Source organism: Artemia sp. Qi Xiang Cuo, chromosome 7 (assembly GCF_049724085.1).
Source record: "Artemia sp. Qi Xiang Cuo chromosome 7, ASM4972408v1, whole genome shotgun sequence".
NCBI classification, from domain to species: domain Eukaryota; kingdom Metazoa; phylum Arthropoda; class Branchiopoda; order Anostraca; family Artemiidae; genus Artemia; species Artemia sp. Qi Xiang Cuo.
In genome coordinates, this window is record NC_142800.1 from 2,040,707 (window position 1) to 2,065,800 (window position 25,094).

Below are 25,094 nucleotides of genomic sequence, written 5' to 3' on the forward strand. Positions count from 1 at the left end.
CCAGTAAGGCCTTGTACAAATTAAATATAAAAAAACAAGTTTTTTTAACTGAAAGTAAGGAGCGACCTTAAAACTTAAAACGAACAGAAATTATTCCGTATATGAAAGGGGCTGTCCCCTCCTCAACGCCTCGCTCTTTATGCCAAAGTTTTTTATTATTGAAAAAAAATAGAGTTGTGAGAAAGTCAAACTTTAGCGTAAAGACCGAGGCGTTGAGGAGGGGACAGCCCCTTTCATATACGGAATAATTTCTGTTCGTTTTAAGTTTTAACGTTGTTCCTTACTTTCAGCTTAAAAAAAATTGTTTTTTTTATTTAATTTTTGAACGTTTTTGCAATTAATGCATGTTTTTGATTTTGGCTCACCGTACATGAATAATTAAAACAGTATTTGCATATTAATTTTACTTTTATTTGGTTAAATGGCTTTCTCGAAACTTGTTTAATTTTATTTACGAACGTTTTTATTAGTAATAAATACACGTAACTTACGAATTAACTTACGTAACGAACTTCTATATTCATAGATTTTTAATACGTACATTAGGTGGTTCGCCCCCTAGTCAATACCTTTCTCTTTAAGCTAAAGTTCGAATTTTGTTCCAATTCTTCAAAAATGACCCCTTAATCACAAAGGCCGGTAATTAGAATAAATAGCTCTTATGAAAGTGCTAAAAGATATTTGGCTTAAACAGTGATATATCGACTAGGGGGCAAACTAAATCACATACATAATATTTTCTGTTCATTTTTAGTTTTGATGTTGCTGCTTACTTTCAGTTGATAAACTTTTTTTTTTTATTTAATTTCTGATCTTTTTCTTTAATAATAATGGAAAATTCGGCGCCCCCTTCCCCCATGAAAACTTCCTTCAAGGAAAAATCCTCCCAAATAACCCCCGATCTCCCCCACCTACCAGAAAAATCCCCCCTGAAAACGTCTGTATACTTCCCAATAACCAATACTATATGTTAACATTGGGTAAAGTTCATTACTTTCAGCCCTCTCCCCGGGGACTTGAGGGATTAAGCCCACTCCTTGCGGGATTAAGTCATCCTAAAAGACATAGTTATCATATTTTCGACCATTCTGAACAAAATGGCTATGTCAAAATTTTGATCGGGTAACTTTAGGAAAAAAATTAAGTGTGGGAGGGGGCCAGTTGCCCTCCATTTTTTTGGTCACTTAAAAAGGGCACTAGAACTTTAAATTTCGGTTCCAATGAGCCCTCCCACGATATTCTAGGACCACTGGGTCGATACGATCACCCCTGGGGAAACAAAAACAAACAAATAAATAAAGACGCATCCGTGATCTTTCTTCTGACAAAAAATGGAAAATTCCACTTTTATGTAGATCGGTGCTTGAAACCTCTACAGTAGGGTTCTCTTATACGCTGAATATGATGGTGTGATTTTCATTAAGGTTCTATGACTTTTAGGGGGTCTTTCCCCCTTTTTTCTAAAATCAGCCAAATTTTCTCAGTTAATTTCATCAAATTAACTTTTGATGGGTAAGACTAAACTTGATGAAACTTATATATTTGAAATCAGCAATAAAATCTGATTCTTTTGATGTATCTATTGGTAACAAAATTCCGTTTTCTAGAGTTTTGGTTACCATTGAGCCGGGTCGCTCCTTAATTACAGTTGGTTACCACGAACTGTTTGAAAGTAAAATAACACAAGATGTATATCTCAGAACGCCAGGTGTGCCGCACAGTTCTACTAGAGTTTGCACACGCCACCTCGTGTACGTGATTTCTGAAAGTGACCAAGCCTTCATGTAAAGGAACTTACTGAAGGAGTAGGCTAAGCAAAAAATCGATGCAAAGCCATGAGAACTTGGGTTTTCTTTATCTATAAAAATATAATTAACTGTGGCTGAAATCGTGTTTTGTTTAATCATCTCATCAGGATAAGAAAATTCCTTTGTCGCTGCACTAGAATGAGCTGGATGGATCCTGACACATCAAGAAAAAAAGTTAATTTTATTAATATCCGTCCCCCAGCTTTCTGGAAGGAGGGGAAGTACTACTAGTATTTTGTTTTTGGTTGATTTTTTTTGTTAATATTTGTTTGCTTTTTGAAACATTTTTTTAATATATCTCGTTTCCCTGGGGCAATATTACTATCATAAACATTTATCTGCGTTAACAAAACGAAAACAATAACTACAATACCGTTTAAATACAAATAACGAAGATCCCTATAAAACAAATACAAAATATCCACCAGCAGTTCGCAAGAACACAAAGGAACTAAACCTTTCTTTTTAGTTCATGGCTAAGTCAGGACATGATGCAAGCAACAGAGGGACCACCTACGTTTTCTTGTGATTTTAGCAGAAATTTAAAGATAAGACACTAAAAACAAAACCTTTATAGTATGAAAACTGTGCCAAGAAGAGTGACGAACATGATTTTCGAAGTAATAATATGCACAAACAAAATCAACAAATTTCGATTGTAAAGTATATACTGAATTTGTTAGATATTTTCCAGAGAAATTGCCAACGGGTTGTGATGGGTAGCCGACTGACTGGCCGTATCTCAAACAGTAAGCTGTATGAAAAATTTGATTAAATCCCGCTTTCTAGGGCCATGATGAGAGAAAGGTTGAGATAGCTAGGACGCATTTATGCGGGAAAAGAATGAAATATTGCCCAAGATCGTCCTTGTCGGTCAACCATTTAGGGCCAAACGAAAAGCAGGTCGTCCCCGAATAAGGTGGGAAGAAGTCGTAAGGGAAGTGGGAACTTTCTTGGGAGGGTGTAGAGGGATGTTTCGATTAGACTGGGATGGAGGAGCGTGCGTGACCTATATTGACCTCAGGTGGATTGGTGCAGTGAGCTGTTAGTAGCAGTAATAGTAGTATTTCATTGTCTGTTGGGCGCAAAGCTAGAGCGCAACCAAAGAATCAAACCATAAATGGAAGGAAAATAAACAAGCAAGGTATAAATAAACCCATAAAGTGTAATAGACGACGGGACCTACTCAATCTATTATTAATCTATCAATTATTTTAGGAATATAACCATGCGCCTGGATCAGGTTTAAAAATGCTTTACCTGAACTATCAGGGAAACATCCTTAAAAGCCGAACATATTCCATTGTACCCTACTTCTACCATTATTTATGGTAGAAGTAGGGTACATCCTACTTCTACCTACTTCTACCATGTCTTTACAAAATGGAAAAATCTAAATTGTGTCTGATTGGAGTTAACATGAAAATCCAAGCCAAGAAATGCGATTACATTCTTCAAATTTCAAAAATAATACATTTTCAACGTCATGCGTTTATATCTACCAATTGCTGCAGAGGAACCTCAATGACTCAATTGGAAGCGTCCTGTAGCCTACGCCAGAGGTTAGCATAAGGATTCAAAAACAGGTTTAGAAGCCCTTAGCTGTTTGCAGCCAGGGTTGCTGCAGAAATTGCATTTGTACTAGTTGCTATATTTGTAAAAAACAAAAGTCGCCTCACTCAGAAGTTATTCAATTTTGAAATCTATATCGTAATTTAGAGAATTTAGCCTATTGTTTGCTCTACTTTTGTCTAGGAAAGAATCGTTATAGCCAGTGGCGTCAATAGGGAAAGAAAAGAGCCCCTAGGTTTTGAATGCTATTTTTTTTAGAATGTGCACTGAAAAATACCTTTTTGAAGTTTTTATTGAAAAAAAATGCCACCCACCCCTATTTAGCATTAACTTTTTACATCCCATTTGCTTCACTTTTGAAATTACGACCGTGATTTCATAGCTCAATGAATCGAGGCTAACAGCGAAATTTGCCCAAAAAAACTTGCGAATGTAGTACTTATTTCTATATCTAAGGTATTTGTTTTCTTCCAGTGAGTATAACGAAGGAACTTAACGACACCATGTACACCCAACAAGGACAGTGTTCAGTCCCTTGCAGATCTGATACGAATAACAGATCCACTTGGACGAAAACAAACAAAATCACTTGGAACGTACAAACAAATTTGAAGAATCACCACTCCATGTTAAACACTTTTCAGTTGTTACAATTCTAAAATTAAATAAACAGAGGATACATTCTATTCAAAAATGCAACATTCTTATAGGTTTCATGTGTCTGCTGGAATAATAGTAAATAACAAGCAGATATTAATAGATACATTTTGGGAAGCACCCTGTAGCATTTTTGCAATTAAACAAATAACAAGTCGAAAGATTTTGAGGCACTCCTTTAGTATACCTACCCTTTTATATACTGTGAGTTTGGTTAATGCTAATGAAATAAAATAAAATAGGATGACTATATAATAGTTTTGAAACAAACTTGGGCTATATATTTTCAAATTAGGGGGGGGGGCAAAGCATAGCATATATTAAATACGTAACCTAACCTAGATACCTTCCCCCCCCCCAAAACCCCAAAACAACACTTTAAATATTGTACACGCAATTAAAACCACGCTATACATTGTATTTCTCTACAGCGGTGTGTTGAATCATCCTGTAAAAACGGGTTTTTCATCGCGTCTCCAGTTTGAGATATATAAAAGAGTAGGTATACTAAAGGAGTACCGATTTTGATTATTCTTTACCAATGTTTTTTTCTTATTTAGTCTTTGCTTGAACTAGAATAGATCAATGCTTTATGCAGACTTTAACTTCTAAAAATCGGTCTAAAATCCCCATTTCCCCAGTAAATTTTGGAAGAAATACTAAATTTGGGCTATATATTTGCACATTAGGGGGGAGGGGTAAAGCATAGCACATCTTAAATACGTAACCTAAGTTAATCTAACCTAGGTACCTTTTTTTGCCCCTTCAAACCCAAAAAACTGAAGTTTGCAAAGGAATGAGCAATACCTCACTAGGCAGCGAAAACTTGTTTTCCATATAGCATCTTTGAGATGTCGATGCGGTTTTTCTCGCGTTTTTATCGGATTCTAAATAAGTACCGAAATACTATAGCATGTCGTCATTCGGGTATAAAAAGGATGCATCTCCATAATTGTAAATTTTCAGAAGAGCCAAAAAAAAACTAACAATTTTTTTTTTATTTCCCCTCCAATAACCGTAAAACAAAACGGATCGATATAAAAAATCAAAACATTTCAATCCGTTTTTGCTTCACGGTTATCAGAGGGGGGATAAAAACATTTGAGGCTTCTTTTCTGATCTTCTAAAAATTTACAATTATGGAGATACATCTTTTTGATACCCGACTGACGATGCATTAAAATCATGACTAAAGGCTTAAAACTTGTAATACTAGAACGAAGTCACTGTTATTAGTTCAATTACTGGTGCAATAACAAGTACATAACAATATTCTCGAAGGGGACATGGAGCAAAATGGGTCGAGAAATAAGGCCATAGATGTAAAGAGAAGCCCCAAAAGCTAAGATCCATGAGGGTTCCGACCCCGAGAGCATTCGACATGCGGCGGTCCTCTTGTTGGTCAGGTAAGATTAAAGTCATACCCACATAAAAAGAGGCAATGGTGAAGGGCACTCCCCAGAGATTGGTGCAAAATACAAGCATAGACAAGTCTGGCCTTCGAAGGAAGGCAAGAGGATTTTTCCTGGGACACGACCAAAAATACAAATCGATGCATTTTCAGTTACCATATTTTAATTTTCTCAACCTTTCCAAGGACCAATCTTATGTAAACGCATCAGCCCATAAAGGTCTGACCCAAAGAAAGGACGGGGTCAAAAAATGAAGAGAGTTTAAGTATAGGCAGCAGAATTTCAATTTTTCTGTAGGGTAGGGGGAGTTTTGGACCAATGCTGCCCCCTCCTCCATTGTGTACTGATATGAATATAGTCATGTCTTAGATCATAATATACAGCTATGCAAAAGAACACATTTAGCCAAAAATTTACAAAGTAAATACGTAGCACGTTTGTTCGCTCCAATCATTTTTAAAAAGAATCAAACAGTTCGTGGTAACAAACTGTAAGTAAGGAGCGACCCGGCTCAATAGTAACTGAAACTCTAAAAAACGGGATTTTGATACCAATAGATTCATCAAAAGAAAAAGATTTTAATGCTGATTTCAAATATATAAGTTTCATCAAGTTGAATTATACCCATCAAAAGTTACGTTCCTGTGAAAATTTGTCTTATTTTCGAAAAAAGGGGGACAGACCCCCTTAAAAGTTATAGAACCTTAATGAAAATCCCATCATTATATTCAGCGTATCAGAGAATCCTACTGTAGAGTTTTCAAGCTCCTATCTACAAAAATGGAGAATTTTCCATTTTTTGCCAGAAGAAATATCACGGGTCCGTGTTTATTTGTTTGTTTGTTTGTTTTTTGTTTTTTTTTCCCAGGGATGATCGTATTTATCAAATAGTCCTAGAATATCATGAGAGAACTTACCCGAAAGGAAATTAAAAGTTATTGTGCTCTTTTTAAGTGACCAAAAAACATAGAGGGCAACTAGGCCCCCTCCCACGCTCATTTTTTTCCCAAAGTCACCCGATCAAAATTTTGAGATAGCCATTTTGTTCAGCATGGTCGAAAATATGATAAAAATGTCTTTTAGGATGACTTGATCCCCCAAAGTCCCCAGGGGGAGGGCTGAAAGTTATGAACTTTACTCAATGTTAACATATAGTATTGGTTATTGGGAAGTATACAGACTTTTTCAGAGGAGATTTTTTCTGGTAGGTGGGGGAAGGAGAGGGGCGGGGGCGATATGGAAGGATCTTTCCATGAAGGAAGTTTTCAGGGGGGAAGGGACATTGCTAGGACGGGGCCGCCGGATTTCCCAGCATTATTAAAGAAAAAGATCAGGAATTAAATAAAAAAAAAAACAATTTTTTCAACTGATAAACTGATTGTGATTAAGAGGTAATTTTTAAATAACTGGAAAAAAATTCGAACTATAGTTTAAAGAGCAGGGTATTGACTAGGGGGCGAACCTCCTAATATACGTGTTAAAAATTTATGAATATAGAAGTTCGTTACGTAAGTTAATTCTAAGTTACGTATATTTATTACTAATAAAAACGTTCGTAAATAAAATTGAACAAGTTTCGAGAAAGCCATTTAACCAAATATAATATGCAAATTTTGTTTAAATTATTCATGTACGGTGAGCCAAAATCAAAAACTGCATTAATTCAAAAACGTTCAAAAATTAAATAAAAAAAACAAGTTTTTTTAACTGAAAGTAAGGAACGACGTCAAAACTTAAAACGAACAGAAATTATTCTGTATATGAAGGGGGCTGTCCCCTCCTCAACGCCTCGCTCTTTACGCTAAAGTTTGACTTTCTCACAACTCTATTTTTTTAAACAATAAAAAAACTTTAGCGTAAAGAGCGAGGCGTTGAGGAGGGGATAGCCCCCTTCATATACGGAATAATTTCTGTTCGTTTTAAGTTTTAACGTCGTTCCTTACTTTCAGTTAAAAAAACTTGTTTTTTTTTATTTAATCAGTTGAATGGAATAGCGTAGAAGGCAGTGTGTCAAACTCACAACCTTCCAAGTTTAATAACTCACTTGAGGTCTTCAAAAGATCAGTGAATGATGGATTTGTTTAATTTTTGCCTCCAGTTTGCTTAACTGCTACTTGTGTTCATGGGCGCCCATAAAGGGGGCAGGGGGATCCACCCTACCCCCCTGTCTGAATGATGCTGCCTTATATTTGTATTAATTTAAAAAAAAATTCAATAAAAAAAGTTTTTCAACGAAAAGTAAAGAGCTCTACTAAGCCGAAAATGGGTAGAAATAAAGTCAAATAATCTTCCAAGCGTAAAACTACTACAAATCACTATCAACAAATCAACGAACATAAATTAGAATAAATAGCCGAGCCAAACTCAAAAACGAGCAAAAATTAACATTACTAGGACTGACAACCCCCGACCCTCCTTAAGACCAGGGCATAAATTAGGCTTTACTAAAAAAAAAAAAAAAAAAAAAAAAAATAACCCTGAATTGTAAGTTTAATATACCTATACTGATATTTATTCCTTAAAGTCTTAAATTTTTTGCATTTATTTAAGTAAAAAAAGTTAAAACATTTGAACGTATTTTGTTTTCAGTAAAGTGCAAATTATGTTCTGGTCTTGGGAAGGCATGGGGGTTGTCAGCCCTACTCATGGTAATTTTTGCTCGTTTTGAGTTTGACTTGGCTATTTATTTTAACTTCTGTTTGTTTTGAGTTTCATTTGTTTATTGATAGTTTTAAGAAGTAATGTAGAAGTTTTAACGATTGGCTTAATAGAGCGCTTTGCTTTTCTTTGAAAAACTTGTTTTGTGGAAAAGGTTTTTAAATTAATTTGTTTTTTTATTGACAGTCATTTTTGTTAAAAAAATATTTTGTATCTTTTCATGTTTTTTTTCTATAAGAATCCATAGTTTGGCTTGCTATTTGTATGTCGGGACAAAACTTTTTCAACAATTTTTAATCCTGACACAAATACTATTTTATAATTTAATTTTATACCTCCTCAAGTTGACCTGAAAAAATAAAACTTAATATTATTCCCAAAAGATTCTATCTATGCTCTTTGACAACCTGGATATACTTGCACTCGTCCTCCTACATATTCATTATTTTTGATTACTGAAAACATTGTTATATTCTCTTTGGACCATTGGTTATAAAATGGTTATCTCACAATTTCGATCAAATGTTTTTGGGGAAAAGAGGATGTCAGGGAGGAGGGGGCTATTTTCTCTCCATCACGCTTCACTCTTAAAATGGAACTAGAACTATACATTTCCAGTCTATTGAGACTCCTCTAAAGTTCAAACGACCACCCTTCATAAAAACCTTACGTGCCCCCCGGGGCATAACTTACAACCCTTACCCTGGAGGGTTGTGTCAACCCCAAAGGCCGTGTTATGAGATCTTTGCACTATTTTTGAACACATGGCTATCTCGAAATTTCCATCGGATGCATTTGGGGAAAATATGACGTGGGGAAGGGGGGATACAGCTGCCTTCTGATCACTTTGAATCTTAAAAAGAGCACAATAACTTCTGATTACCAATCCAATGAGCCATCTCCGAAGTTTATACGACCACAAATTCTATAAAAACCTTATATGCCCCCAGGGTGTAACTTACAACCATTGCCCTAACGACTATGGAGGGGGGGGGGTGGTGTTTTCATCCTCAAGTCATAATTCCGGACCTTTGAACTTCGTTGAACAAAATGGCCATCTCAAAATTTTGATTGGATGTGTTTGGGGAAGTGACTGACTTGGGTGAGGGAGACTGGTTGCCCTCCATGAGTTCTTTTTGAAGTTTCTATAAAATAATATAATAAATAATATAATAAAAAAAATAAAGAAATAATATATTTTCCTCGCATCGTTCTTTGCTTACGCAGCGCTATCGCACTGCCTATGATATTTTGTCTTGAGATTTCAATTATACAGCATTGAAATTGCCGATTAGACCAGGTAAGCCCCCCTAAAATTCAGCCTATGGGCACTCATGCTTGCCCCCCACATTACAGGCAATTGTGACATCCGTCAGGATTAAACAGAAGAGCAATAAGAAACTAAAGAGATTTTCAAGAAAAAAACTCGTATAATGAATCACAAGATTCAGGAATATATTGAAAGCCCGCTTTCAGTCATCTTACCAACTACTAAAATCATCAGGCAGATACAACCTCAGCCATAATTCACCATCAGACTCGATCCAATATTTCTTTGAATAATGAAAAGTACATAGGCATGCTTTTACTTTGAAGGGCTGCATAATTAGCCAAATTATGCAAAAAAAAGAAGAGGGAAACAGATTGCACGAGAGATTCGAAGAACAAATAACCAATTAAAATCCCTATTGTTTAAGTTAACACCTATTCAGCAATGGGTAATATTTGTGTACAACGCTTTCAATTGTGCAAATTGATCAAAAACGTTTCAGGTACCTATATATAAATTACATATTACGCCATTCCTTGAGTGCCTTTCGACAGACATTTGAACTGTAATTCCGAAAATTTTTACATTGGGAGGACTGAACAGTTCACCATATTAAGCAAACAAAGAGGGAAAACAAATTGCATAAGAAATTCAAAGGATTAGCAAACCATTAAATTGCCCAGTGCTTACTTTAGCACAAATTCACCAATGGGTAAATATTTGTCCAATACACCCCTTTCAATAGTACAAATCAATTTCCAAGACCTTAGGGAGCTTTGTATAAACTACATCCTTTGACGTATATTAGAGTTCAAGCGCCAAGAAAGCAAAACAAAAATATTTTTTACACCCAAGACCCATCTACCTGAAAACATACCTTTCCGTATTTAAAAACTGCGATTTTCTTGTTTGTTAAATCATTTGAATAGTACCAGATTTTCGTCACTGTTGCCAAATTGAGCCGTGAAATTCAATAAGCAAAACTTAATGGTTAGATTTAAAACGCCTTTCGTCCGTAAAAAAAAAAAAAAAAAAAAAAAAAAAAAAAAAAAAACACTAACCATCTAATTATTTCCAAAGACAACTAAACCTAAGAAAAGCTACACATTCTCACTTTGTTGTGTCTAAGATATTTTTAGTTTATTTTCGGCTGATAAAAAAAGAAACACCGATAATTTCAAGGTTTCTCATTTATATTATCAAAAGGATTTTTTCAGGGGGGTTACAAAAAAACTAAAAAAAAACATCAAGAATTTGTTTATATTCATTTTTGTTGCTTTAGCACATATTCATCAATGAGAAAATATTTGTCCAATACACCCTTTTCAAGTGTACAAATTAATTTCCAGGTCTTAGGCACCTTGGATGAGACTATATCCTTTGACGTGGAAATAAGAGTAGCAGCGCCAAGAAAGCAAGATAAAAATTTTTGTACGCCCACGACCCATCTACTTGGAACCGTACCTTTCCGTATTTAAAAACGACAATTTTTTTTGTTTGTTAAATAAAGAAGTTTTTAGGAAAGTACCACATAGAAAAGTTTTGTCGGTGTAGCCATATTGAACTGCGAGAATCAATAAGCAAAACTAATTGGTTAGATTTGACAATCTCTTTCATCCGTAAAAAAAAAACTAACTATCTATTGATTCCCAGAGACAGCTATACCTTTAAAGAAAAGCTACACCTTCTCGCGTTGTTGTGGGTCTTATGTTTTTAACTTATTTTCGGCTGATATATAAAAAAAAAAAAATTCCAAGTTTTCTCATTTTACGCAATCAAAATTTTTTGCTTTATCTCATGATATGAAATTAAAAAAAATATTAAAAGAAAAAGAAACAAAATCAAAGTCAAAAACAGTTACAAATCAGTTATTCACAGCAGAAGATACACTTTTGACGTCATCAGAAGCCTCTTTGGCCACACTTTTTCGTCCCATTGGCATATGTCAAGACGTCCTTGCTTGCGCAACCAGTACCCTCCTGGAAACGCAAACTAGAAGGCCAAAACAAAAACCTGTGGCAAAAACTCAAATATGGAAATGAGCCATGGAAGGAGGGGGCCCACAGACATGGTCGAAGATGGGACAAAGACTGGTTTAAGATCGCCGAAGAAGCTGCAGTCAATCGACAAAATCGTCGTCAGAAATCATTCCAAGGTTCTTCGGTGCCGGACAGGAAAGAACATCTCAATGAACAGTTACAAATTCGTTATTCACAGCAGAAGATACACTTTTGACGTCATCAGAAGCCTCCTTGGCCACACGTTTTCGTCCCGTTGGCATGTCAAGACGTCCTTGCTTGCGCAACCAGTCTTCTCCTGGTAACGTAAACTAGAAGGCCAAAAAAAACCTGTGGCAAAAACTCAAACATGAAAAAGAGCCATGGGAGGAGGGGGCCCGCAGACATGGTTGAAGATGGGACAAAGACTGGTTTAAGATCGCCGAAGAAGCTGCAGTCAATCGACAAAACCGTCGTCAAAAGTCATTCCAAGGTCCTTTGGTGCCGAACAGGAAAGAACATCTCAATGAACAGTTACAAATTCGTTATTCACAGCAGAAGATACACTTTTGACGTCATCAGAAGCCTCCTTGGCCACACTTTGTCGTCCCACTGGCATATGTCAAGATGTCCTTGCTTGCGCAACCAGAACCCTCGTGGAAACGGCAAAATCTCAAATATGAAAATGAGCCATGAAAGGAGAGGGCCCAGAGACATGGTCGAAGATGGGACAAAGACTGGTTTAAGATCGCCAAAGAAGCTGCAGTCGATCGACAAAATCGTCGTCAGAAGTCATTTCAAGGTCCTTTGGTGCTGGACAGGAAAGAACATCTTCTTGTTCCTGCCAAAAGTAAAGTAACCCAGAATATACACGATGAAATGATCGTGTACACCCAAGACACGTGTGGATACAAGCAGCTTTGTACGCCTAAGGATATCAGAGTGCAATACAGCTACAAATCATAGGAATCCAGTTTAGAAGCGTTTATGAACGCTTCTAAACTTCTTATTTGATTTTTGGGAAGGGGATTTACTCAAGGGCCATATAATCCTTACGTTTAATTGTTGAAAAGTATTGTTTCATTGTTTTTACTTTTCATCACTACTTTTCAACATAAAATAGGAAACTCGCGGTTACCCTGTTTTGTTGAATAGTCGATTAAACCTCCTAATGATAGCGAACTCTTACAGATACCAGAATAGAACATAAACAGAGATAGGGCCTAGTGGTTATAGCAGCCATATGCCTGCAATGCATTAATTTTATATATATATATATATATATATATATATATATATATATATATATATATATATATATATATATATATATATATATATATATATATATATATATATATATATATATATATATGTACATATATATATATATATTGTAGAGGACAAAAGGCCACTACAGCATAAAAGGAACTCCCATCTTTTTATAGGAAATTAGCGTCTTATTATAAAACTACGGTACCTCATAAAGTTAATAATCCGAAAATTCCCAACAAGCAATACTTCTTAGTTGCTATGGTCTTAAACTTAGGCTACAACATTTTTCATCTCCCTTGGGATCTGAGCTATTCTGCTTCATATTACTTTCAAGCTAGAGAAAATAACGACATTTACAGACCATTCTATTTTCAGATTTTTTTGTTTATTTAACTGTTTAAAAATAACACCATCTTAACACCTGCTGGTGGAGTTGGTCTGATTATAATCCTTCTCCCTCCTCAATCACCATGGCTGAGAACAGCATGCCTCTAAATTGTTATGATACGCAGATTTTTTAATGAACCGATTTCAAAATTAATATATTTAAATAATATATAAAATAATTTTATTTTATAGAAATATGGGAAATGGAGCAGTCTCTCGAAGTCCCTTCTTCGTGAAAATTATGGGCATAATGCCCATTTTGTAAATGGGCATTATGAGCGAACTATTGATGAGAATAATAACAAAAAGTGCAAATCAAGAGAATCAGCGAACTTTCGGACCTGGCCTAAGACTACACCCAGGCATTGGGGGGAGGGTCTTAAATTGGAAGTGACGCCAAAAATTCAACAAATAAGAAATATTTGATGAGAATTATCTTACTAAAATGTTTAGTTAAATAATAATTATAATAATAGCCTATTCTTAATTTACTGTTCAAATATCTAGCCAGTAACCATTATTTTTCCTGCCCTATGTTCTGTGGGCTACTCAGGAGACCAGTTGTCTTTCAGTGGATCTGCAACTCCGATTGTGACTAAAGAATCGACATCTTGGAGCTCCAGGGGTGTTCTCAAATGAAACATTTTATTTTTTTTAGACATGGCTGCAAGCCTAAAAAGTTATGTGTCGCATTGTTTACAACACAGACGCATAGAAGGGTTGGTACGTGACGGGCCTCATGCCCCCCCCCCCGCAAAATTCTAATTCTTCCTGAATCTTTAGGCACCTCTTATTTAATCATTTAGTAGAAATTGTTTGTGCCCACAGTATAACACTCACTCAGAAATACAAAACCAAAATTTTTAGAATTGTAGGGTTTCTATGTTTCCCTGTCTTGAAAAAACATGTATACATTCTAAGACCACACTCGATATACATGACGCATAAAACAAAGAAGAAAACAATAAAAATAAAATCAAATATCCGAAAAAAAAAACGAGGGTAATGTCAGCCAGTGGAACAACATGATGCAAAAATAAGCAGATATTCCGACAAGGAACTCCGCTAAGTCGCCTTCGGTGCTCGAAAAATAAATAACGAAAAAGAAAAAAATCTAACATTTTGAAGTAAACTTCACAAGAGCTATTTGATTCGATTTTCATTTATTATTTTTTATTTCATACATCATAAAAAAAAACAGACCCATTCGTTGTCGGTGTTTCCATTATTCTTGATTTTGGCCTTACTTAAATTAAATGTTGGATAAGGCATGATATAGTTTATGATTATTGCATCATTGTGTTATTTGGTTGGTTACCAAAATTTTTTGGTATATTTTTGGTTTCTTGCCACCAATTTTTACACTAAAATTCTAATTAAGAAATATATCAGCTTGAAAAAGAGAACAAGAAAAATACATTTAATGTAGTGGCATGACACACATAATTTCTACTAAATTACCAGTTGATGATTTACAATTTTTTATGGCAAATCTTATTCTTAAGGTATACCACCACCCATTTTTCTTCTGATAGGGTGAACATATGAAGTCAGCCATTTGATTTAATTAATTAAAAAAAAACTTTCCGAAAAATAAGTTTTTCAAAGAAAAGTAAAGACCATTTTAAACTTAAGCTCAGAAGATACAAATAAATTTTAAAATTCAAACTCAAAACGACCAGAAATTACTATTAAAGAATAAATGAAACCCAAAACGAACAGAAATTAAATAAACAATACTAGGAAAAAACATACAACAAGTAATAATATAAATTAATAAATAGATATAAAAGGGAGTAATAATTAGATTGAAAATCATAATCAAGATTGAAAAACAATAATTAGATTGAAAATCATATGAAAATCAAGCTTAAAACGAAAAAAAATTATTTTGCTATTAAAGTATAAATGAAACTTAAAACGAACAGAAATTAAATAAACAATAAATGCAAACAAACATAGCCTACAGTATATATTAATGTAAATTGATAAATAAACCTTAAAACGAGTAAAAAATAAATTGAATATGCAAATCAAGCTTGAAACGAACAAAAATCACTACAAACAAGAGTTTGGGTATTGCCTCCTTCTCTCACTGTTAGTCTAAAAGCTACTGCGTCATTGGCGCTTTGCTGAAAACCGAGTTTATTACAAATATTATCTTTTGCACTTAATATTGAAATATCCATTAAAATTATAGTAAAATTTTGAACTGATAAGCTTTCAGCAATTAATATCATTATACATCAAATATTCAGTTTAATTTATTAGCTGTTTCTAAAGTTGTTCAAGACAAATATAGTTTCACTACATACAAGAATTTGGATACTGCCTCCTTCCTTAACTGTAAATAACAACCAAAAGCCTAATACATCATTGGCGCTTCACTGAAAACGAATTATATTACAATTATTTTCTTTTCCAGTTCTTTCAGCATTGAAAATAAAAATAAAATTAGAATGAAATGAATTATTGAACTGATGAATTTTTCAACAACTAATCTCATTATATATCAAATATACAATTTGATGTTGTTTATACTTTCCAAACTGTTCAAGACGCAAATAGTTTTCAGTAAAGCGCCAATGACGCAGTAGGTTTTAGACTTTAACAGGAAGAGAAGGAGGCGATACCAAAACTCTCGTTTGTAGTGATTTTTGTTCGTTTCAAGCTTGATTTGCATATTCAATTTAAGTTACACTTAAATTGACAGACTTAAATTGAAATAAAGAGATTTATTTATTCATTTACATTAACATCTATTGTATGTTTGCATTGATTGTTTATTTAATATCTGTTCGTTTTAAGTTTCATTTATGCTTCAATAGCAAAATATTGTTTTTCGTTTTAAGCTTGATGCAAAAATTGTTTGTTTTACGTCAAGGTGGTAGAGGTGGCCACCAAAAATTCTAGATACGATACCTTTGGGGAAAACAAAAATAATAAGCACGTGTCCGTGGCCATCCTTTTCCGAAGAAATGCAAAACCTCGTACTTTTGTAGATAGGGGCTTGAAATTATATAATATAATTATAATTTAATCAAGATTCATTGTCACGAACGGGTTGTTTATTGGTGGTCTGATTAAAAATCGAGAGAAAAAATCATCAATGTATAGCGAAATAAAGGCAAAAACAATGCTTACTAATTTAAGCAATATTTATGCAGAGGGATAATTTACCATGAAGTCATTATGGCATGTACAAATCAAACCGTTCTGTTGCGAAAGGAGAGAGCAGGCGACAGTATAATAAAATTGTCCAGTAGGCAAGGACCGCATGTTCATGCGGTAGGATAAGCTTTAATAACTCATTTGAAAGGGGGACTTGACTTGTCGCGTGTTTACTGGATACTAGACAAGTATAACGGTAATTATTATTTAAGAAAAAAAAATTATTTTCAAATGCACTATGTCTAAATAAAAATTTTATCCGCACCCTCCTCCAAGAAAAACAGAATCTTGACTAAGCCCTTGCGAGCAGGGTACTTTGCCAAAATACAACTATACATTTTTTTTTAATATGAAAAAAAAAACCATTATACAATAATGGTTTATATAAACAATTCTGCGCTTCTGAATCTGAATGTGCAATGGCTGAATATAATTGTATACAAAAGGATCAAAGGATGAATGAATAAAAAAATAAAATCCAGGACCCCCCTGCCTCAAATAAGGAATCCTTGCAGGTGCAGCAGTTTTGAAACAACATGGAACTGAATCAAAAACACTTTCCAAAATTGAACTGAATTAAAAAGCATAACAAACATTATGATTACGGTACTATAAGAAAAATGTATTTTGAACGTATAATGGCTTTTTAAAGATTTTATCCATAGTCCCAAAATCTCCCTCCTCCCCCCAAAAGACGGAATCCTAGCTACGCCCATGAAAATGGAGCAGTTTTGTGGCGAAATGGAACTAATTAAAAATTTTCCTTCGGAAACAAAAACCTCTACATAAAGTATTATTGATATGGTTAAGACCACTCTTTCATACATCACCTGCTATCCTATTAGCCATCCTACAAGGTTTGTTTGACTTATAGGGTGTCTTTACTGCTCTGAATTTACAGTTAGCTGGAAATACAAAGGCTTTGTAATTGTAACGTAATTACCGGACTTCCTTTCGAACTAGCCAATGAAGATCAAATTGTGTACCTAAACTATACCCACAGTTAATGAAGTTACAAAATTGTGCTCACAGCCCAAAAAATCGTAAAGCCGCTTAGCCACGGACGGACCACAAGCAGAAATGGAGAAAACGAGAAGTATTTTACAAATGTTATGTTTCTGCTATATTTTTACGCTTCCTATCAACTGAATAAGAAGTATCAAAAATAAATAAAAATAAGAAGATACAAAAGTTGTTTTTTAAAATAAAAAATTGAATTTTTTAGTTCGTTTTAATTTTTTTTTCTAATTTAGAGCTCAACGTACTCCAATAATATTCCTCAAGAACATTTCGAATTGTATGACAATTTCACTAACAATTTTCTGTATACCGTAAAATTGTTGCGAGAAGTTTGTTGATCAGAAGTATAAGAAAAACCGCGAAGTAGATTTATTCTCGGCTGTTGTATTTTACATATGATTCTTGTTTTTGAAAGTATCTCCAGGTATGGAAATAGGGGAAGAGCCCATCCATGATTACTTGTTCATATTTAAGCCCAGATACACAGTCCATGCAATTGCAAAATGGTATTAGTTGAGCGGCTCACATACTAAACTGATTAGATCAATAAAGCAAACGCCTGAGATAAATGGTAAAGCAGATCTATTATTGGTTGTTGTGTTTGCTATGTCTCATATAACTCTGAAATGATCCTATTTTCAACAGTCCCGCCCAAATTAATATATTTCTGTCGATTGTTAATTAACAGTTCTATTTTTGCAAGCTAACAGGAAATTATTAGTATCAATTGTGACGGCGGAAACGTGCCTGAAGATTAGTTACACCAGTGATATTCATAATTACTAACAACTGTTAATGAAATTCTCGAACAACTTGGAAAAAATTGAGTGCTCAAATCAAACAATAGAAATAAAACTTACAAACTTGTTGATTTAAGAACGACTGTGGCCGACCTTAACCCATTTTTATAATAGTTTATTATTATAAACATATTGTTTTACAGTTTCAAAAAATAATGGTGTGCCAAATGTTCGGTGATGAGACATGAATCCTAACATCCATCATCCTGAGTGCGACGGACTCTAGTCAGACAAAAAAACTCCGACGAATGGAGGAGCTTCTCTGGCATGATTTTGTGGGTAAAAAAGTTCCTCGCCCTTACTCATCAAGTGTCATTCTCAAATCAGATTGGTCAGCAAACCCTCAAATGGTTCGGTAACCTCCTAATGATGCAAACCGATTTCCCATGACTGGTTGTGTCCGTGGGGACACAACCCACGCAGACCTCGAACTTGGTGGAAAGACCTCTGTGATGTTCCTCAATAAGGTCGATATTGCCATTGGCAATGCCCCCTCATCACAGCAGATAGCCCGTTTGTAGGGGTAAAGTTACAAGGCTCTATAAACCGCCAATCAACCGGCAGAAATCTTAAGGAAATTAAACTTTGGTTATATTCGAACTATTTATAAAGGTTGCACTTTTGATTTCCCCGCCCAATTAATACGTTTAAATTGCCCGCCGCTTAAATGCATAATAAGTAAACTATCAAGATTTCTTAGTAAAATACTCGAAAAAAATTTATGTTAAAGTATGAAAGATTATCTCCAAATCCGCTGTGAGAGCTGTCACATTCAGGGAAGACATTTCTATTTATTACGATCTTATAAATGACGAAATATGTTGACGTCTATTTCATTACTTTGAATGATTATGTCTTTAAGAAATAGGAGAGGAGTCATCAGCTGATTTGCAACAAACATATCTTTAATTTCGTGTTTCTGTTTCGAATCTCCTGTTCAAGTCCATTCACGTCACCATCCTTGAATCCTGTCAAACGCCGGGCAATCATACAATGGAAAAGTAAAACTACTGTCGGAATGGAGGAAATGAGAAATACCTTACAAATGTAAATAGCGCTTTTACATAATTTTTTGGGTACTCTTCTATTAACCGGACTCCTTTATATAGTGCTAGTTTGGTTAATGCTAATGAAATGAAATAAAATAGGATGACTATATAATAGCTTAGAAACAAATTTGGGCTATATATTTGTACATTAGGGGGGGGGGCAAAGCATTGCATATATTAAATACGTAACCTAACCTATGTAATTTTTTTCCCCCAAAAAAAACAACACTTTAGATGTCGTATACACAATTAAAACCACGCTATACATTGTATTTTTCTACAGCGGCGTATTGTATCATCCAGTAAAAACGGGTTTTTCAACGCGTCTCGAGATTGAGATATAAAACGAGTCCGGTTAATAGAAGAGTACCATTTTTTTAATTCCAATCAACTTCATATGGGTATAAATTTGAGCAATGGAGAAGAAAATATCAAACATTTATGCAAGGATTTATTTTGGGCAATTCTCCTGTTTCCACAAAAAGCGAGACCTAATTTTACTCTTTAGAAAATAGTGGCTTAAGAATACACATTTACGAGTGATGACCAGCGTATCTCCTCTACCCCAACAATGGAAGGTTGTTTAGTCCCTTTCTAAGAGAGTTCGCAAAAGGGCCCTCAGTGCCTGCCCCCCACCCGAGATCCTGCATGATTTCAAATTTTGGGTCATATTTCTGCATATGTCGCTGCCTCCTAAAGATTGAAACTGCATGAGCCTTCAACACAAATAGCTTGGAAAGGTTTTATAAACTTCGCAAATGTCAACTTTCAGTATACCATGATTGGATTACCCCCCCCCCCCCACCCTCCATTGAATCAAAATCCAGCACAATATTAACACCTCCATTGACAGTCATGCTTCAGAGGGACGTCTGGTGATAAAGAAGGTGTAAATTTAGGTCCAAAACCCCAAATACCCACATTTACTGGGTATCCAAGAGAAGTTTAGGATAAAAATGTTGAAGAAGCTACCTACTAAACTTACAATTCTGTTCAAATTGCCCTCCTCCCTTGCCCAGGAGTTAATAAAAATGCCTGATAACCTATGCTAGTGCCAATTTAAAAAAAAAAGTTATCAAAATTCCGTATATCTAGGACCATATTGAAGCATTAGTGTGTGTGTGTGTGGGGGGGGGTTCATATTTAATATAAATGTATACCCCAGGTTATTCATACTCCATAAAATTGTCATATGGCAACTATGGCAACTAGCACCAGAAGAAAAGAGTCAACCTATGGAAGATTCATCTAGTACTCTACATATAATTTGAGGGATAAGTAAGTAAGTATGACGGCACTAGACCCTTAAGGTCCAAACCGGCGGTGCTGATCTCCAAATTTGAGGGATACATTTATACTTGCACATTATGGGGAGGGAGATTACATAAGTAAGTAGCCTGGGCTATTTTAGAGCTTTTTATAGTAGGCTAGTCATCGGAGTCTTATTGTTTCCTTTCTGAGAGGGTAGCTGCTAAATAAGAGCTGAAAACAGTTGTAGCCTAATAATACTGTAGATTGGCAGGGGCGTAATTTCGTAAAAATACTGGGGGGGGGGGCAAAGTTGGAGCCAATTTTCCCAAATCATGTGAAAATGAAAGTAAAAACTAAAAGAATAAGCCGTTATGTACCATGAAGGTACTATTTAGTACTTCAAAAGTGCTATAAAAGTACTTTATAGTACTATTTACAGGTAACTTATACTACTATAAAAGTAAATATGTACTAAAGAACTGATCTGTTTCTGCTGGTGCTTAAATTATGCAGGTTTATCTTTGTTTCAACATGGATTTGGAAGAAACTAAATTTCAGCTGTGGGAGGGGGGCAAACCAAGGTCTGGGAGGGGCAGTTGCCCCCCTGACACATAACAAATTACGCCCCTGTAGGTTGGTAATAATTTTAATTGAGAGAGCAATTAATAATGATAAATGGTAAGTTTATCTTTCAGTAAATATACAAGTATACATCTTCACATAATTTAGCTGGGAAGAGAGTTACATCACTTAGTACCTTTCTTTGTGCTCTTTCCAAATTCAATAATCACTTCTGAGGTAAATTACATTTTGAGCCCTTTAAGGAGTTTAGATGCTTATCTGTTAGCCAGTACACACTCGAGAATTTCGATCTATAAAATCAGACAATAACCGGTTTATTGCTGTTTGTATACGGAGACAATTAACTTCGGCTCAGTAGAAAACTACATTGTAGCTACATTTTAATAAAAATTTTGTTGGTATTTTGGTTAGGTTAAGTTAGATTTTGCATGCAGCTCCGCTATCCTTAACTCCCCCCCCCCCTAACGTGCAAAAATACATCCCAAATTATATACAGTATATCCTATCTATTTCCCAAGCAACCTGTAGATCCAAATTCCCGAGTATGTACTGGCTAACAGATAATTGCCAGAGTTTAAAACAGCCCATAGTAACCAAAAATTTAAAAATGCCGTTCTAAGAAGAAACTGTCAAGTGAGAAAAAATCGCAATTTGTAGCTGATTCAGGAATGGTAATTATTAATTTCATTGGTTTTAATAGTATAATGTTATTTTGAAAACAAATTTGCAGAAATTTTTAAAGAGCCTGAAAGCCCTTGAAAACAATATCACAGCAAAAAACGTTTGTTAAAAACCCTATATAAGAGAAACTTGAGCTCTCGCCATGAACAGCAAGGAAATTCCCATGTGGTACTTTTCAATTAGCTGGTATCCACGCAATGTACTGTAAAGGGAAGATGATAAAGGAAACTAGTCAAATGGGTATCTGTCAATAGAGAATTGGATTGCAAACCATGAATTGTCATTGTGTTTACAATATTTAAACTATTGTCTTTTGGGATTTAGGGTGAAAAAAGGTACATTGGTTAGGTTACATATTTAATATATGTTATGCTTTACCACCACACCCCCTAATGTGCAAATATATAGCCCAAATTTGTTTGTAAACTATTATATTTTCATCATATTTTGTTTTATTTCATTAGCAATAACTAAACTTGACTTCTCTTGTGGGTACCAGCTAATTAAAAATTACCTCACATTTTTGCATGGGTAGCATGGCATATTATATTACTAACCTACAAATAATGTGAACACGCCACTCAATGCCTTTTTTATGTTCTTTAAGCCCTTTAAGAACCCTCAAAGATGATACTTTTATCTTTTATTTTCGGCTAAAAAGGGGTTAAAAACAGCAAGCCTACTTTTTAATATTCAGAATAATTGTAGTCAACGCATATCAACTGCACTTATACTATACTTTACCCCCCCCCCCCCATGTGCAAATATATAGCCAAAATTACATATTTCTCAAGTGTTCTCTGGTTTTTGATTCCAGCACAGGATGCTGAAACATCATAACTATTTAAGGCTTTGTTTAAAATTCTAATTTCTATATTTTTTAGTTTTGACTATTTTTTTTAACTGTACATCATAGTCTAAAAATTGTAGGCTAGGGCTAGACAAGGTAAGTTAACTTTCAGGGTCTCATTAAGGGCTAAAATTGAAACTTTGCCCAGAAGCAATCATTGAATTTGAAGAGCCTAAAAAAATGATGTATTCACTTTCATCCTAGCTAAATTATGTGAAGATATAGGCCTAGGCCTATGCTAACCTATTTATCTATCTTTCATCTAGCCTAGCATACTGATCAAATAGCCTAGCCTATTCAATAATTTTACTAAGCTAACTTGTTGAATCTGCAGCTTCAACTAAAAATTGTGCCAGTTCTTGAAAATGACAAAAATATAAAAATACATAGGGTGTAAAAAGGCTTAAAACATCTGTTTTAAACTTACTGTTTCATAATAAATCCTTTTTTTAATCCACAATTAAGTTGGATAAATGAAAATTATAACAATAAATTTTGCAGGTAGGCCTACTTGTTCAATATACCCACTCTTTTATATAGGCCTATCTCAAACTGAAGACTAAATGAAAAACCCATTTGACAGGATGATGCAAGACACCACTGTAGAAATGCAATGTATAGTGTGGTTTTATTAGTGTATACAAAATTTAAATTGATGTTTTTTGGGGTTTTGAGGGGGGAAGGTACCTAGGTTAGGTTTTTATATTTGTGTCATTTTCAAGAGCTCAAAAAGGGCTTCAATTTGAATTTCCATAAAAGTGATTATTAGACTTGTAAAGAGCATAAAAAAGGCATCAAGTGGTATATTCACTTTATTTGTAAGTCAATAATATGATTTGCAAAAAAATTACCCAAAAATGATTATTATATTTGGAAAGACCATAAAAAAAGGCACTGAGTGATATGTTTACTTGATTTGTAAGTCAATTATATGAATAACAAAAAATTTACCCCTTTGGAGCCCTTTTAAGGGCTCAAGATGCAACTAGCCCCAGGAGCAATTCTCGAATTATGAAAGAACATAGGCCTAAAAAGGCATCAAATGTTTTCACTTTCATCTTAGCTAGGCCTAAATTATGTGGCCCACTGCAAATTTATCAATTTTTTTATAGGCTACCATCCCCTTCCCAAGTTTATGAGGCCTAAAACCATTACTGATGCCAGCCAAGCTAGGCTTATAGGCCTAGATTGAATTACAGCACCATAATGTTTGATGGAGGAAGCTTACCTAATTCAATTCCTCATAATTATTTGATGGCATGGCCTATAGAATTTTAAACGGCTAAAAATAGAAACTGGGTAAACTAGGCTAGCATCGAATTTCCTACAATGGATGAATACCCTAGGCTGAACACCTATTAGCCTATAGGGCCTAGGCTATCTAAAATTCCTTATTAATGAATTAAAATAGACGAATTAAATTTTTTATTAACAAATTAAACCAAAAAAATCAAAACTTGCTATAAACGATAGAGCAGATCCAAATAATTACCTTAAATATTTCAAACTGATGAGAGAGGTTAAAATTCCTAATCTATCTAAACTTCACAATCCAACACACACTTTGAAAGCAGAATTTAAACTGCTTCTTTTCAAAGTTTCACGGCGGGTTTCCCGCGCACCACAGAGGGGTGAAAAGAGAGGGTGTGAAAAGGGTTTGCACTGTGGCTCTATAGCCGTTTCTCACACAAAATGGTGGCCAAAAAATGAAATTTTATTTTGGGTTTCCTTCTTGGAGGAACTGTTTGAAAAGACTAAAAAAATATATTTGAATTTTTGGCAGATGTAGACTCTTTCATGTGTGGGCTTATTGTGCAAGCTCCAATAAAACCACAACAAAGAACACACTTAAATTATTAGTTACAAGGGCGTTGGCATAATATTTCAGAAAGGATCATAAAGATGGAAATTAGAATAGAGGCTGAATATTTAGCAGAATCTCGTGCTTCGACTAAGCACAACAATGCTAATCTACAACCACCCAATCGTTATAATAGAAGAATAAAACAAATAGCCAGAATCTGGCAACTTTATATATATATATATATATATATATATATATATATATATATATATATATAATATATATATATATATATATATATATATATATATATATATATATATATATATATATATATATATATATATATATATATATATATATATATATATATATATATATATATATATATATATATATATATATATATATATATATATATATATATATATATATATATATGGTTAGGTTTTGCATTGACAAACACTTTCTCATTTAACTAGTTTTGAAAATTTAATTGAAGAATAATTACAAATTAGAGCGTACTGAACTTAGGCTAAGAAATTATTATTTCAACTATTATTTGAGTGCTTATCAATAGAATTTTATAACCAACCCTCAGGCACGTAAACCGGAAATTCAGGAGGGGGCTTCAAAGAAGACCAAAACAGCCCAATTTAAAGGAAGTATACATAACTATAGAGTAATTTTTAAAATTTTTGGGCGGGACCCCAACCATGGTAACGTTTCTCACACTATTCAAACAATATTTACTAACTATAGGCCCCTCCATTTCATAATCTAAATATTAGTTAATAATTTAAAACAATAAATTAAAGAATATATAAATCAAAAGCACCCACTAGAAGGG

At 34.3% G+C, this 25,094-nt stretch overlaps 1 protein-coding gene across 2 annotated transcripts in view; it reads right to left on the minus strand.

The window, feature by feature from the left end:
- The window catches only part of LOC148949852 (uncharacterized), a 177,791-nt gene extending 153,630 nt beyond the window's left edge, over nt 1–24,161 (minus strand). Inside the window, exon 1 of one of the 2 annotated variants that reach the window (XM_089091955.1) lies at nt 23,933–24,161. The gene's annotated coding sequence lies outside the window, so the exon portion shown is untranslated. Of the gene's footprint in view, nt 1–2,181; nt 2,239–23,932 lie in introns of those variants that run through there. The other variant, XM_089091956.1, reaches the window with a different exon arrangement.
- Between the last annotated feature and the right edge of the window lie 933 nt (nt 24,162–25,094).